The 11,964-nt window shown below is 49.0% G+C and overlaps 1 long non-coding RNA gene across 1 annotated transcript; it reads left to right on the top strand.

Annotated features, from left to right (window-relative positions):
• Nucleotides 1–6,704: 6,704 nt before the first annotated feature.
• On the top strand, nucleotides 6,705–11,291 carry LOC128932126 (uncharacterized). The gene is made up of 2 exons (XR_008481578.2): nucleotides 6,705–6,947; nucleotides 10,349–11,291. It is a non-coding gene; the product is annotated as an uncharacterized LOC128932126 (long non-coding RNA).
• The last annotated feature ends 673 nt before the right edge of the window (nucleotides 11,292–11,964 follow it).

The following is an 11,964-nucleotide window of genomic DNA, read 5'->3' as shown; positions in this document are numbered from 1 at the left end:
TGTGGCCACACCAAGCCACAAAGGAGCTGGAAAATTTATTTAATTACTTAATTTTGACTTTTATTTTAGGTTCAGGGGTCCATGTGCAGGTTTGTCATCTAGATAAATTTAATGTCACACAAGTTTGGTATATAGATGATTTCATCACCCAGGTAACAAGCATAGTCCCTAATGGAGAGTTTTTCGGTCCTCTCCCTCCTCCCAACCTCCACCTTCAAGCAGGCCCTGGCATCTGCTGTTCCCTTCTTTGTGTCCATGTCTATGCAGTGTTTAGCTCCCACTTACAAATGAGAAAATGCAGTAATTGGTTTTCTCCTCCTGCATTAGTTCACTTAGGATAATGGCTTCCAGCTCCATCCATGTTGCTGCAAAGGACATGATCTCTTTCTTTTTATGGTTGCATAGTATTTCATGGTGTATACGTAGCAGGCTGGAGTGCAGTGGCGTGATCTTGGCTCACTGCAACCACTGCTTCCGAGGTTCAAGCAATTCTCATGCCTCAGCCTCCCAAGTAGCTGGGACTACAGGCATCCACCACCACACCCAGCTAATTTTTCTGTGTTTTTAGTAGAGACGGGGTTTTGCCATGTTGGTCAGGCTGGTCTCAAACTTCTGACCTCAAGCGATCTGCCCACCTCGGCCTCCAAAGTGCTGGGATTACAGGTGAGCCACTGCAGCCGGACTATGTTTTCTTTATCCAGTCTACTGTTGATGGTTATTTAGGTTGATTCTATGTCTTCACTATTATGAATAATGTTGCAGTGAACATATGTGTGCATGTGTCCTTGTGATAGAATGATTTATGTTCCTTTGGGTATATACTTAATAATGGGATTGCTGGGTTGAATGGTAATTCTTCTGTAACTTCTTTGGGAAATCGCTGAACTGCTTTCCACTGTGGCTGAACTAAATTCACACTCCCACCAGCTGTGCATGTGTTTCCTTTTCTCCACACCTTGCCAGCATCTCTTACTTGTTGACTTTTTATTAATAGTCATTCTGACTGGGATGAGGTGGTATTTCATTGTGGTTCAGATTTGCATTTCTCTAATGGTTAGTGACGTTGAGCATTTTTTCATATGCTTGTTGGCTGCATGTATGTCTTCTTTTGGAAAGTGTCTGTTCCTGTCTGGGGCTGGGAAACCTAGTTCCTAGCTGGGCAGCCACTTCCTGAGCTATGACTTCACTACTTTGGTTCAGCAAGTCCACCACAAACATTATTCACCATTTAGTGGATGAGGTAGAGATGTGGAATTGGGAAATTTTGCTCAGGGAAAGAGAATTTATTGAGTCAGATACCATGCTAAGTACTTTTCTGTACACTTAAAAATGCCCTGGGGTCTCATCGCCCAGATGCCCAATCTAAACTAGTTACCTCTCAGTCTTTGCTTGTGCTGTGTCCTCTGCCTGGAATGCCTTTGTCTTTGGATGAGTTAGTCCCACCCTTCCCTCAAGTTCAATAACTACCTCCTTGATCATAGAATTTTAGAGCCAGAAAATGCCTCAGAACCATTTAGGTCAGTTGGGTGTGGTGGCTCATGCTTGTAATCCCAGCACTTTGGGAGGCCGAGGCAGGCAGATCACAAGGTCAGGAGTTCAAGACCAGCCTGGTCAATATAGTGAAACCCCATCTCTACTAAAAAAGAAAAAAATTAGCTGGGCATGGTGACGCATGCCTGTGATCCCAGCTATTTGGGAGGCCGAGGCAGGAGAATTGCTTGAGGCAGAGGTTGCAGTGAGCCGAGACTGTACCACTGCACTCCAGCTTGGGCAACAGAGCAAGACTCTATCTCAAAATAAACAAACATATAAACAACATATTTATGTCAATGATTCATTTTATAAGTGAAGAAACTGAGACCCAGAAAAGGAAAAATACTTGTCCAAAGCCACATAGTAAGTCCAAGGCCACATGGCCCATAGCTGGGGCTTGGGACTCCAGGTCTGGTGCTCCTTTCAGCCTTAAGAAACCACTGCCTGCCCCACAGGTCTCTGCTCTGCCTCTTGCTCTGTGACTTTGGACAAATCTCTTAGCCCCTCAAACCTCCCAGTTCTTAAGCTAGGAAATGAAGAACTTGGATCAGATCATCCCTAGGGATCCATAGACTCAGTTCCTTCCTAGACTTTCAAATCTTGGCCTCTCTCAACGATGCTGAGACATTGCCCAGAAAAAATAGTGCAGACCCATGTCCACGTCCTCCTGTGGGTGAATTCACAGTTGAATCAGCAAAACGCTTCCTCTCTTCTCAACCTCCTCCCCACCCCCGGGAAATAGGCATGGGGCAGAGCACCTTACATGCTGTATCTTGTTTCACCACAAAAGTCTCCCTGGAAAGTGGCTATTATTATCCCCATTTTTTTTAGATGAAGAAACTGAGGCTGTAAAAGAATAATGACTCTCTGGGACAAACAGATTAGCCTCGATCCTGAGATCCCCAAAGTGGGGAGGTAGGACCAGTAGGGGAAAATACAGGGAGATTTGGCTTGATACAATAAACAACTTCCTACTAGAACTTCCTCTAGAGAGACAGGCTGTTTCGGAAAGGGGTGATTTCCTGGTCACTGGAGGTGTGCACACACTGGGTGAAAGATCAAAGGATTTTGGCACTGAGGTAGAGGCAAGGGCAAGGGAGTGGAATAGACCAGTGATTCCCAAAGTTTCTTTCAGGTGCTACATTGACCAGCATTAAATAAGATTGCTTACATGGAAAAAAGTTACTCCTTAAATTATTTTCCAAGCTTTCTGGTTTTGACCAGGAGAAGGTCTTGGTTTGAGGCTGGTACGGCTTGCATACCTCTTTGCCACTTGTTAGTTCCTTTTCTAACAAGAGACATTAAGCCTCAGGCTCACAGCTCAGAAGCAGGTGGCAGGACTCGGCTAGGATGGAATAACATTGGGCTTTTTTTTTTTTTTTGTCAGAGCAGAAGAACTTGAAACATTGGGCTTTTTGTTTTTAAATTTTTATGGTTACCTTCTTCCATGGCAAATTATCCTGCTTTCCCCATTACCACTGTGATATGAAGTTTCATTTTAATGTGAATACAGTATATTGTAAGAGAATGAACAGACAAACCACAGACTGGGAGAAAGTACTTGCAAAACACTTATCTGATAAAAGGCTTGTTTCCAAAATATACAATGAACCCTTAAAACTCAACAATAAGAAAACAAACAACCCAATTTAAAAAGTGGGTGAAAGATCTGAACAGTTACCTCTTCAGAGAACATATCCAGATGGCGAATAAGCATATGAAAAGAGGCTCGACATCCTGTGTCATTAAGGAACTGCAAATTAAAACAACAGTGAGGTGGTGCACACACCTATTAGAACATCTAAAACCCCAAATCCGATACCACTAAATGCTGGTGAGGATGGAGAGCAACAGCAGCTCTGGTTCATTGCTGGTGGGAACGTGGAATGGTATGGCCACTTTGGATACAGTTTGGTAGTTTCTTACAAAGGGAAACATAATCTCACCATATGATCTAGTAATTGCACTCCTAGGTATTTACCCAACTCAGTTGAAACCTTATGTCCACACACACACACACACACACACATAAAAAAAAAAACACATGAGCGTTTATAGCAGCTTTGTTCGTAATTGCCCAAACTTGGAGCTAGCCAAGATGCCCTTCAATAGGTGAATGGGTAAACAAACTGTTGTAAATCCACACAATGGAATATTATTCTGTTAAAAAGAAAGGAGCTACCAAGCTTTGAGAGGACATGTAGCAAACTAACATGATATTGTTAAGTGAAAGAAGCCAGTCTTTCTCTGAAAGCATGAAGCCATATAGCCACATGCCATATTCCGATTATAGAACATTTTGCAAAAGCAAAACTATTGAGATAGTAAAAAGGTCAGTAGTTGCTAGCGGTTCAGAGGGTTAGCGAGAGGAATGAGCAGGGAGAACACAGGGGATTTTTGTTTTTTTCTCTTTTTTGGAGACAGAGCCTTGTTCTGTTGCCAAGGCTGGAGTGCAATGATGCTATCTTGGCTCACTGCACCCTCTGCCTCTGGGGTTCAAGTGATTCTCCTGCCTCAGCCTCCTGAGTAACTGGGATTACAGGTGCACGCCACCACGCCTGGCTAATTTTTGTATTTTCAGTAGAGACAGGGCTTCACCATGTTGGTCAGGCTGGTCTCGAACTCCTGACCTCGTGATCCACCTGCCTTGACCTCCAAAAATGCTGGGATTACAGGCATTAGCCACCATGCCAGGCCTGAACACAGGGGATTTTTAAGGCAGTGAAACTATTCTGTGTGATATTATAATGGTGGACCCATGTAGTTACACATTTATCAAAATGTATGCCCAACAGAAATGTAGTCATGTGTCCACCAAAAGACATGAACAGGACTGTCCACAGTGGCACTGTTTTTCATAGCCTCAAACCAGAAATAATCAAATGATTACCAATAGGAGAATGGATAAATACACTGTGATATACTCATACCATTGAGTACTAGGCAGCAAGAATGAGGAAACACTACTGCCTTGCCCAGCAACATGGGTGAAGCTCACAGATACGATGTTGACGAAGGAAGCAAGACAAAGAAGAAGACCTGCTGGATGAGTTAATTTATGGGAAGTTCAAACACATAAAACTAACCTATGGATCTACGGTTACTTGGGGGGGTACTGAGTGGGAGGGGCTGTGAGGGAGGCTTCTGGGTGCTGAAAATATTTCATATGATGATGGGGCAGACTGCACGGGTGAATATGCATGTGAAAACTGGTGAAGCTGTACATTTCAGATAAATGCACTTTATTCTAAGTTTAAAAATACAAGGGAACTTAGAAATGGCCAACATTATGAAAGCAGAATGCAAATGACTAAAGCATGGGAAATAGTGGGTGAGAAGTTCTTTTGAGGGTTTCCTGTCCTGTGAATGGGACCCTCTCACTACAGCACCACCACCCACGCTCTGCCCTGGGCCTCAAGGCCCTGAGGTCGGGGGTAGGGGGGGACCTGTCCCTTATCTGGCCTGTGGATCAGTGGAGGCACCAGGTTTAGGGGGTCAGACACCAGTTGCTGCCCCCAGTCCCCGGGGCCAGCTTTGAGCCCTGCAACATGAGGCCTCAGGATCATGAGGGCAGATTCCTGCCTGAGCCTTTACAAACAAACTGGAGGCCTTTGGGGGATGCACATGCTGTCGTCCCTGCCCCGCCGCTGCTCACACCCACAGCGTGGTGGGCTTTCTCCTGGGCCTCTCCCGGCCTGCTGCTATCTTGGACTCAAGTGTTGTCCAGCATCTCCCCATGGGCTTGGCCCCAGCCTCATTTTCATCCACCTGGTTTTCATTGGCTCTTCTGCAGAGTCACTGTGGGACAGGTCACTTCCCTCCACCTCCCCACACCTCACTTCTATCTCTGCAAAGTGTAGGGAGAGAGAAGATTCAGGAACCACTCAGCTAGACGCACAGACCAGCCCCTGCAATGCTGGGTTCCCTTCCGTAACGCCCCAGGCAGTTACTCAGCCTCTGTCTAAACACCTCCTGTCGAAGGGAGCTCACTGCTGACTGATGGAAAGTGCTTCCTAGAAATAAGTGCAGCTAGCATGGACCTCTTTTTGCAAAAAAAAAAAAAAAAAAAAAAATTAAATTATCATCTACCAATCTATCTAAATATTTATATAAACATATAAATACATGTATGCCTACTCTGCATAGATAAGTTCTCTCTGGAAGGCTGTACAATAAAAGAAGCAAGATGTACTCTCCACTCTGACTCATTTGCACCTTTTGAATTTTGTACTATGTAAGAACATTACCTAGTAGAAGTAGATAGATCTCTGAAAGAAAAGCTCTGCCCAGGCATGGTGGCTCACACCTGTAGTCCCAGCAATTTGGGAGGCTGAAGCTGGATGATCACTTGAGCCCAGGAATTCAAGGTTACAGTGAGCTGTGACTGTGCCACTGCAGTCCAGCCTGGGTGACAGACTGAGACGCTGCTGAATGAAAGAAGGAAGGGGAGGGGAGAAGAGAGGAGAAGAGGAGGAGAAAGGAAGGAAAGGAAGGAAGGAAGGAAGAAAGGAAGGAAGGAAGGAAGGAAGGAAGGAAGGAGGGAGGGAGGGAGGGAGGGAGGGAGGGAGGGAAGGAAGGAAGGAAGGAAGGAAAGAAGGAGAGGGGAGGGGAGGGGAGAGGAGGAAAGAAGTAAGGAAGGAAGGGGGGAGGAGGGGAGGGGAGGAGAGGAAGGGAGGGGAGGGGGAGGAGGGGAGGAGGAGAGGAGAGAGGGAGGGGAGGGGAAGAGAGGAGGAAGGGAGGAGGGGAGGAGAGGAGGAAAGAAGTAAGGAAGGAAGGAGAAGGGGAGGGGAGGAGGAGGAGGGGAGGAGAGAGAAAGGAAGGAAGGAAGGAAAGAGAGAGAATGGGAAGGGAGGAGTGTTTGGAAAACTCTGCCCCTATCGTGAAAGCTCTCTTTCCCTCCCCCACAAAGAGGCTCCCTTATCTCTCACTCTACAAACCGCTCTGGCCCTCCTGCCTGGCCGCAGCCACCTCCCGCCCGGCAACCGGCTGACCAATCACCGCCTGCCTCATCAGCACTCCCCAGCTTCCCGCCGCCCGGCCTTCTGCCGCCCGGCTTCCCCGCCTGGCATTTCAAACTGACCAACCGTTGCCCACCACCTCGGCTCTCCCGGCCTTCCCACTCCCTCGGCCCTTCAGCCCCCTATAAAAGAACCCTGCTCCTCTGAGCACACGCGGCCATTTTCCTCTTCTTCCTGGCTGGCCCGCCCGGAGGCTCTTTCCTCTCAATAAAGCCTGAACCTAAGACTTTCTTCTAACCTGCGGCCCGGTTTTTTTCTGAACGAGCTCTGTCTTCCCGTAGAGGGTAGGTCGGACAAGTGGTGCCGAAACCCAGGAGCTGGGGCTGTTGGCCATGCCACGGCCCCCTCCCCCGACCTACCCAACATTGGCCCTGCCACCTCTACGCTCCAATTAAGGTAAGCCAAGCTTTTTCTTGCTTTACCTTCCCCCACCCCCACGGCACGGTGCAGTTGCTCCCCTCTGGCGTTCCGCACGGACTCCTCGCCTAGTCTTGGCCGAGCCGAGGAAGTCCTCCGTTCCGGCTCCAGGAGCCTTCCGAGGGGTAGCTGCCAGACGGGGGACGCCCCTCTGACCACTTCCCTAACTGTACTTAACTGTACTCCAGGGAATTTGCAACGAAAGGGGATGCCTTTTCTTTGCATCTACCCAACTGCGCCGGAGGGTCTGTAGCTGCGCCTGCCATGGGAAATTTGGAGTCCAAAATACCTTCCAGCACCCCCCTTGGGTGCTTGCTGTGAAATTTTACCAAATTGGGATACTCCCAAACCCTCAGAAAGAAAAAGCTTGTCTTCCTGTCCCAGGTGGCTTGGCCCCAATACAAACTCGGTAACCAGTCACATTGGCCCCCGACTGGCACTTTCGATTTCAACACCCTCCGAGATCTCGACAATTTTTGTCGCTGCATGGGCAAAGACAATGAAATTCCTTACGTTCAGGCTTTTTGGGACCTCCGTACCCACCCTGACCTATGTTCTTCCTGCTCCACCTACCAAACCGTCTTAGCTCGTACCCCTCGTAAATCTTCCTCCACTACCTCTCCCCCTCCCTACTCCTCACCGGAAGATCTGCCTGAACATCTGTCCCCTCCTGCCAACCTCGGCAACCAGTCGCCATCAACAGCATGCCCTTCCCCCACTCCCTCTGCACCTCCTACCTCAGAGGCCATGCCTCGCTCTTCCTCCACTCCCTCTGGGCCCCCTCCCTCAGAGGCCGCACTTCCTCTTGCCTCCCTGGTGGCAGCCCACACCCGCTCTCACCAACCTACTATCCTGGCCCCACTCTGAGAAGTAGCAGGCACTGAAGCAGATAAAGATCATGCTATAGATAACCAGATCCCCCTAGGCCCCGAAGTAATCCCAAGTGAAGACCCCCAATGGGACTATCAGGCTAGTCAAGGGTCTGATATACCCAAGAGAGACCGCATGATTAGATACCTCCTCAGGAGAATGGATATTGTATCTAACAAAGTTGTAAACTATGATAAACTAAGAGAAATCACCCAACTACCCGATGAAAACCCTGCCCTGTTTCTCACCCGTCTTCAAGACGTCCTTACCTGCTTTTCTCGTCTAGACCCAGCCTCACAAAACGGGGCGACTGTCCTAGCATCTCATTTCATATCTCAGTCCGCCCCTGATATCTGGAAAAAAATGAAGAAGGTAGAAGATGGCCCCGAAACCCCTATACAGGACTTGGTAAAAATGGCCTTTAAAGTATTCAATGCCAGGGAAGATGCAGCTGAGGCTGCCCGCCAAACTCGCATGAAGCAGAAAGTCACTCTACAGACCCAAGCCCTAGTAGCAGCCCTTCGGCTGGCAGAAATAACAAGGGTAAAGCAAATACCCGCACCCCTCCCGGGGCGTGTTTCAAATGTGGAAAAGAAGGGCACTGGTCAAAAGCCTGCCCCAGCCACGGCCTCCTACCAAGCCCTGCCCTATTTGTCAGCTCATGGGACACTGGAAGTCGGATTGCCCTAACTCACCTCAGGCCTCAGTTCCTCAAAACTCTGGCAGGGGCAGCAGGGCAACATCCCCCGGAGCCAGGCTTCTGCCTCAGCTGGTCAGGAGCCAGGCATTCAGGAATCTACAATCCCAAAGCTGTTAGGGTTCGGGGATGATTAACAGGGCCCTGGCTCCTCAACCTCAGTTACCCTTGCTGAGCCCGGGGTCATGCTCCAGGCAGCGGGTAAGAGCATACACAGGGGCTACCTACTCCGTTCTTCCCTCCTTTTCAGGCAAAACCACCCCTTCCCAGGTCTCTGTTATAGGAATTGATGGGTCCCCCTCCACTCCTCACCAAACTCCACCCTTAACCTGTCTGTTTGGCCCTTCCATTTTTACCCACTCCTTTCTAGTCATTCCCTCTTGCCCTGTACCTCTCCTAGGGTGAGATATCCTAGTAAAATTGCAAGCTACCATTACTTTTCCACACACAGAGACCTTCCTCTTACCCCTCATCGCCAACTCACCTTCCCCCCTTCCTCCGGCCGAACTCCTCCCTGACGTAAATCCCAAAGTATGGGATACTGATACCCCCACTGTAGCCTCACACCACTCATACAGCTAAAAGATCCCACAGCCTTCCCTTCTCGCCCTCAGTTTCCTATCTCCAAAGTTCACCGCCTCGGCCTCCTACCTATCATAAATAAACTGAAAGCTCAAGGACTACTAATTCCTGCAAACTCCCCCTGCAACACTCCCATTCTGCCTGTGAAAAAGCCCTCAGGTCAGTACTGCCTGGTCCAAGACCTCCACCTTATCAATGCAGCAGTCATTCCGGTCCATCCAGTAGTCCCCAACCCCTATACCATCCTCTCACATATCCCACCGTCCACAACCCACTTTTCAGTCCTAGATCTTAGGGATGATTTTTCTCTATCCTGCTACACCCTGACTCCTACTTCCTCTTTGCTTTTACCTGGAAAGATCCTGTCACCAATCTGTCTCAACAGTTAACGTGGATGGTCCTCCCTCAAGGCTTCCGGGACAGCCCCCACCTGTTCAGCCAGGCCCTGGCGACAGACCTGCAGCAATGTAACATCTCCCCTTCTTCCTTACTCCAGCTGGATCAAAGCTTTCCCCACAGCTTATAAAACCTCAGGAGTTGTAGCCAAGCACCTCGTCCGGGACATCATTCCCCGATTCGGCCTTCCTTCTACCATCCAGTCAGACAACAAACCTGCCTTTATTTCTAAGATCACCACTGCCATTTCCACATCCTTAGGGATTCAGTAGAAACTGCATGCAGCCTACCATCCCCAATCCTCGGGTAAAGTAGAACAGGCCAACGGCCTCATCAAAGAACACCTAACAAAACTTGCCCTCGAACTCCGCCAGTCCTAGGTTACCCTACTTCCTATCACTTTGACAAGGCTCCGAGCAAGCCCCCGGGGCCCCTCATAACTCAGCCCTTTTGAGCTGCTATACTGACGGCCCTTCTTACTCTCCTCCCCCCTACCACCAGACCCCCCTCCTCTATCTACCTACCTGCCCTATTTCACCCTTCTCCGAGCTCTTCTCTGAGAACGCGATAGTGCAACAGAACACTTTTTAAAACCCTCAACCCCTCTATACACTCCCGCAGCCTATGCTTACCAGTAACCCTCGTACACTGATTAACCATTTACTCCCCAGCAGAGTTCCAACAACAATTCATACATCATCGTGTATGACGGGCCACCTTTTTACCCCTCATAGTAGGTCTCTCTCTTGCCGGATCAGCCATAGGAGCCGGACTAGGGGGAGGAGCCCTAGCCCACTCCCATCAGGCCCTAGCACGACTAACCTCTCAATTTCAGGCCGCCATCGACAATTCTGCAGAATCTTTAGCCTCTCTCCAAAGACAGATCACCTCAGTGGCTCAAGTCGCCCTACAAAATCGCCGGGCGTTAGACCTCCTCACCGCCGAGCGAGGAAGAACCTGCATCTTCCTACAAGAAGAGTGCTGCTACTACATCAATGAATCCGGCCTAGTAGAAACCCGAATCGAGAACCTCCAGAAACTCAAAACTAACCTGCAGAATCAAAAATTCTCGGCTGAAGCCACAGCGTGGTGGTCTTCTTCTATGTATACCCTCTTGTCCCCGTTGCTTGGGCCCCTAATAGCCGTTTGCCTAATCTTACTTATTGCTCCTTGTTTTCTACAGTTCCTACAGCGGCGCTTTCAAGAACTAACTTGAGTCACCATCCACCAGATGCTGCTCCAACCTTACCCTGAACGAGTGCTAGAAGCGGACCTCTCCCCGAACATCCAGGCTCCTTAGGAAAAGAAACATCTTCAGAACCCCCCCGTCGACCCTTGTCAGCAGGAAGTAGCCAGAGAGACAACCGACGCCCCTGACCCCCTCTCTTTTTCTTTTCTTTTAAGGAGTCGGGAATGTTTGGAAAACTCTGCCCCTATTGTGAAAGCTCTCTTTCCCTCCCCCACAAAGAGGCTCCCTTATCTCTCACTCTACATACCGCTCTGGCCCTCCCGCCCGGCAACCAGCTGACCAATCACCGCCTGCCTCATCAGCACTTCCCAGCTTCCCGCCGCCCGGCTTCCCCGCCTGGCATTTCAAACTGACCAACCGTTGCCCACCACCTCGGCTCTCCCGGCCTTCCCACTCCCTCAGCCCTTCAGCCCCCTATAAAAGAACCCTGCTCCTCTGAGCACACGCGGCCATTTTCCTCTTCTTCCCGGCTGGCCCGCCCAGAGGCTCTTTCCTCTCAATAAAGCCTGAACCTAAGACTTTCTTCTAACCTGCGGCCCGGTTTTTTTCTGAACGAGCTCTGTCTTCCCATAGAGGGTAGGTCGGACAAGGAGAAAGGAAGGAGGGGAGAGAGGGAGGAAAAAGTTCTAGTTCTTACCCTCCCTTGGCTGCACCTCAACCACCAGTCCACTCGGTTAACCTGGGTGAGATTAAGGCTTTGAAGACAGATGTCTGAGCCTCAATCTTGTGAGACAGTAGCAAATTGCATACCTTCTCTATACCAAGGTTTCTTTGTTTATAAAATGTGAGACTAACAATATCTGCCCCCTGGGTTACTGTGAGGCTTCAGTAAGGCCATGTCTGGCTCAGAGTAGGTGCTTGCTTGATAAAGTTTAATTACTGTTATTTAATCTTGTCCCCTTATTTGCGTGCATATGCACACCTTTTGATTTACAAACTATTCTATTTAACTCTCATGACAGGCAATGCAGGGTTTTGTTTTGCTTTGTTTTTTTCTTAGGGTCTCATTCTGTCACCCAGCTGGAGTGCAGTGGCACAATCATAGCTCACTGCAGCCTCAAACTCCTGGCTCAAGTGATCCTCTCGCCTCAGTTTTCTAAGTAGCTGGGACTATAGGCATGTGCCACCATGCCAGCTAATATTTTTATTTTATTATTATTTTTTTAGACATAGTCATGTTCTGTCACCCAGGCTGGAGTGCA

This window comes from Callithrix jacchus, chromosome 5 (assembly GCF_049354715.1).
Source record: "Callithrix jacchus isolate 240 chromosome 5, calJac240_pri, whole genome shotgun sequence".
Taxonomy (NCBI): Eukaryota; Metazoa; Chordata; class Mammalia; order Primates; family Cebidae; genus Callithrix; species Callithrix jacchus.
Note: the sequence above shows the minus strand (reverse complement) of the source record. Positions and strands in the feature narration are given on the sequence as shown.